Raw genomic sequence first — 5000 nt, forward strand, 5'->3', positions numbered from 1 at the left:
TCTGGTACGTTGTCGCCGTCCCGTGGTACCACGGCGTCCACCGCCGCCGTCCGGTGAACGCCAGTACCCCTAACCGATGGATGTGAAATAAAATATAATAACACATGATGCTCCGCAAGAAAATAGACTTGGGATAGGGTGTGTCGTTGGCAAGTCCCCGGGGCGGTTAGTGTGTGTGGTGATAAGTCTGTAGGGGCGGGGGGGGGGGGCGAGGTATTAGGAAATAGATAGATAGATAGTGGCCGTGGGTGTCGACAGTAGACATAGCACACTGCCACCTACAGGGATCCGACGGAACTACGCCACCCATGCCGGCAAAACAGTATCGCCATCTATGAAAATAGGGCGACACCACATGCAATACCGCCATCTATGCGCATCTGACAACACTACGTCCGCACCACAAAACATACCGCCATCTGTAGGTCTCCCGCAACATGACCTCCTGCAACGACGCTACCGCCATCTATGAGACGCCAAGCCGACTAAGACAGCGATGGCGCCACAGTGGCCGCCTTTCGACGCCACCCACAAAGGCTGCAGCCTCTGTCGACCATAGCACCCAATCTCCAGTGGCTCTGCCGCACGAAGCCGTGGACCGGCAATGACGCCACCCGCACCCGTTCGTGCACCACCCCAACCGCCAAACTCGCACCTCCAGCGGATGAACGGCGGACGTTTCCCGCACTCGTAAAGTGCAATCCACCCCTATAACTTGCGTTTCATGAAGAGTTATTTCCAATATGCGACATTCCCGCTGTCCGTATACATGAGCCGCGACCTGTACCACTTACGAGCGAGAGACGCGATCGCGTTGCTCACTGTACGGCGTCCGATACCGAGCCATCAGCATGTCGGTCCCCATGCGCGTTGCACTCGCACTCGCAGTCGCAAAAACGTGGGGCAAATATATTACGCGGAAGAGTTATAACAGACCGAGCCCCACTGCATGGGGGGAGTCTTTGTCACTAATGTACACAGATGGAACATTTTGGACTGGAACCAGATTACCCGTACACACGGCGCTGATTAGTAATCAATGCAGAGCCATCAAACTACAGCAAATATACACAACTGTCCGTATACATGCTGAAAGAGTCTGCCCAAAATGGGAACCACACGTCAGCCAGACACTCTGATCACGCACCACTCTCTGCTTCTAACAGGCGCACATACAATATGTAAGCACCAGCATGGAACAACATCCAGTGCATCTTCTCCGCCACATTACACAATCCACACTATCACAACCAGACCAGGAGGTCCGTGCGGAAAATACAATATCCCAGCCTTTCGACATCCACCATTGCGCAGACCAGGCACCAACACCCACACATGTCCTATACAACGGTGCACCCAACATCACAATAGTACCTCCTGTCACAGCGCACAAACAATGACATGAGTCAAAGACACAGGTCTCACACAAGCATAGAATTGGAGCGCCGCCTCTAATAAGCCAAAGGTGCATCCTGACGTGACAAATCTGATCATGTCACAAGCATTCACTTACTATAATCACTATCAACGAACCTGCCGCCCCCGCCCCCCCCCCCCCTACACCTTTCCGTACAACAACGTGTAACCTAACCTAACCTAACCTAACCTATGTTGTACCTTAACCTAACCTATGTTGTACCTTAACCTAACCTATGTTGTACCTTAACCTAACCTATGTTGTACCTTAACCTAACCTATGTTGTACCTTAACCTAACCTATGTTGTACCTTAACCTAACCTATGTTGTACCTTAACCTAACCCATGTTGTACCTTAACCTAACCCATGTTGTACCTTAACCTAACCCATGTTGTACCTTAACCTAACCCATGTTGTACCTTAACCTAACCCATGTTGTGCCTCAACCTAACCCATGTTGTGCCTCAACCTAACCCATGTTGTGCCTCAACCTAACCCATGTTGTGCCTTAACCTAACCCATGTTGTGCCTCAACCTAACCCATGTTGTGCCTTAACCTAACCCATGTTGTGCCTTAACCTAACCCATGTTGTGCCTTAACCTAACCCATGTTGTGCCTTAACCTAACCCATGTTGTGCCTTAACCTAACCCATGTTGTGCCTTAACCTAACCCATGTTGTGCCTTAACCTAACCCATGTTGTGCCTTAACCTAACCCATGTTGTCGCCTTAACGTAACCCACGTTGTCGCCTAAACCTGCTCTGTAATTGTTATACGACTCGTTCAATTACTGTAGTGTTGCCCACCCGCAACCCTCGCAATATAGTTCGCTACTCGCACTGCCCGCACCCCTGTGTATCGCTTCATGTTAAACACCTTGCAAGTCTTGCTCACTTTCCACATGCTCCTGCTGTACACTGTAATGTGGATGGCAGCAGGACGTACATGCCGCCCCTCCCCACGTCCCCACCTTGCCCCCTGCCTTCGCAAGCTGGTTGGTGAGAAGTTTGCATGTTCAATGCCCTTCGCATGCGACGTACTCAGGCTACGTTGTGGTGCGGCCTGTGTCAACTGTCCGCTGATGTCGTACGCGTGAACCACAATCTGTACTGCACATTCGTCCTTATGTACTGAATGATACATCGTGGCACATGTGTGACCGCACAACGACTGCGCCCAAAAACGGCGGACCATACAGTGCAAATATTGTGCACGCAGCTACGTGTCGTCTCCCTATGAGAGCTGGATTGCAGTGTGGTACGCCATAGAGACGTGTGGGAGGAACGGACGCCGTGGATGGCGATCAGCATGAGCTGTCTGTTGATGTATTCGGACCTAGTCGTCTCTCCTCACACACCGTGATGGCATGGTGCACCGCGTTCCATATCTGCGACATGCTACAGAGGCCGGTTGACAGTCGTTCGAGCAATGGACATCGCATACGTACGGGGGCCACCTTCCACGTATTGTCTAGGCGTGCACATTTTGTTGCGTGTATGTGGGCAGACGTAGTGTGGCGTGACACCTGACACAGGCATGCAATAATCGTTGAAGTTGCAAATGGCGATGGACGCCTGCGTTTTCTGGTGAAGTTACGCAAATGAACAAATGGTAACCTGTTGTGGTGCGGTTGTTCTCGCTAGGGGTGAATCGGTGATGGCGACGATAGGTTGAGGTACTAACCGGTTGTTCCAGCGATACCCACCATGCCGACGAAACTGAACGGCATCTGGGTGTGAAGCGATACGCGGCGGTGGCTGGGTGGGACCGTCCCCGGCCGGTGAGGGGGCGCCTCCCGGCGTGCTGGCCGCGCGGTGCGTGGGCGCACGCGCTACAGCCGGCTGGTGGGGGCGGCCAGTGGCAGGCGCGCCGGCCGACGGACGCGGCAGGCGTCGCAGCTGCGCGCCGGCGCACCCTGCGCGCGGCGCCGTGCGGCCAAAGTAGGTCCTCGCGGGCCCGGTGCGAAGCGCGGTGGACATCTTCAGTGTGCTGGTCCGATTGAGGACTGTGTGCGTTGAGGATGCGCCGCCGCCCGGCGCTCGGCGCCGCGACGCCGTCTGCTGCTCGGTCGCCCCAGCGGTTCTCGCTGGTGGTTTGTATCGCAGCTGTGCGGATGTGTTGGCGCGTGCGCTGTGCTGGGAGAGTTCGCTTCGGCACCCAAGTGGGGCTTTTGTCCTTCTGTGGCGCTGGCGTTGGAGCTGCCGGTCACCGTAGGTGGCGCGTGTTGTCTCCCGCCGGCAATGCCACGACAGCACGCTCCCGGGCCTCTGTCGGCAGCGGCAAGCTCAGTTGGGAGCACGGGTGGTCGCACCGAAAGCGTCCTACTCGCCTAACTCCGGGCGATTGCGCCTCTCTCGAACCCGACCAAGTACTTGGGACGGCGCTGCGCGCCGCCGGGACCTGAGAGGGTTTCGAGGTGTATTGTGCAGGGGAGCTCAGCCTCCTCCTGTTTGCAGAATGATTGAGCGGACGCTTGCGTGTTCGCGCGGGCCCCCGGGACACACTCCCGGGCGGCCGGCTGCTCAGCTCTAGTTGACGCAGCTCCCTGGTTGATCCTGCCAGTAGTCATATGCTTGTCTCAAAGATTAAGCCATGCATGTCTCAGTACAAGCCGCATTAAGGTGAAACCGCGAATGGCTCATTAAATCAGTTATGGTTCCTTAGATCGTACCCACGTTACTTGGATAACTGTGGTAATTCTAGAGCTAATACATGCAAACAGAGTCCCGACCAGAGATGGAAGGGACGCTTTTATTAGATCAAAACCAATCGGTCGGCTCGTCCGGTCCGTTTGCCTTGGTGACTCTGAATAACTTTGGGCTGATCGCACGGTCCTCGTACCGGCGACGCATCTTTCAAATGTCTGCCTTATCAACTGTCGATGGTAGGTTCTGCGCCTACCATGGTTGTAACGGGTAACGGGGAATCAGGGTTCGATTCCGGAGAGGGAGCCTGAGAAACGGCTACCACATCCAAGGAAGGCAGCAGGCGCGCAAATTACCCACTCCCGGCACGGGGAGGTAGTGACGAAAAATAACGATACGGGACTCATCCGAGGCCCCGTAATCGGAATGAGTACACTTTAAATCCTTTAACGAGTATCTATTGGAGGGCAAGTCTGGTGCCAGCAGCCGCGGTAATTCCAGCTCCAATAGCGTATATTAAAGTTGTTGCGGTTAAAAAGCTCGTAGTTGGATTTGTGTCCCACGCTGTTGGTTCACCGCCCGTCGGTGTTTAACTGGCATGTATCGTGGGACGTCCTGCCGGTGGGGCGAGCTGAAGGCGTGCGACCGCCTCGTGCGTGCTCGTGCGTCCCGAGGCGGACCCCGTTGAAATCCTACCAGGGTGCTCTTTATTGAGTGTCTCGGTGGGCCGGCACGTTTACTTTGAACAAATTAGAGTGCTTAAAGCAGGCAAGCCCGCCTGAATACTGTGTGCATGGAATAATGGAATAGGACCTCGGTTCTATTTTGTTGGTTTTCGGAACCCGAGGTAATGATTAATAGGGACAGGCGGGGGCATTCGTATTGCGACGTTAGAGGTGAAATTCTTGGATCGTCGCAAGACGAACAGAAGCGAAA

General features: G+C 54.5%; 1 non-coding gene across 1 annotated transcript in view; it reads left to right on the forward strand.

Moving 5' to 3' along the window:
• Positions 1-3961: 3961 nt before the first annotated feature.
• The window catches only part of LOC124764842, a 1909-nt gene continuing 870 nt past the window's right edge, over positions 3962-5000 (forward strand). Inside the window, exon 1 of the ribosomal RNA XR_007012825.1 lies at positions 3962-5000. This exon is cut by the window's right edge and continues 870 nt beyond it. This is a non-coding gene — a ribosomal RNA (small subunit ribosomal RNA).

Source organism: Schistocerca piceifrons, unplaced genomic scaffold (assembly GCF_021461385.2).
Source record: "Schistocerca piceifrons isolate TAMUIC-IGC-003096 unplaced genomic scaffold, iqSchPice1.1 HiC_scaffold_647, whole genome shotgun sequence".
Classification (NCBI taxonomy): Eukaryota; Metazoa; Arthropoda; class Insecta; order Orthoptera; family Acrididae; genus Schistocerca; species Schistocerca piceifrons.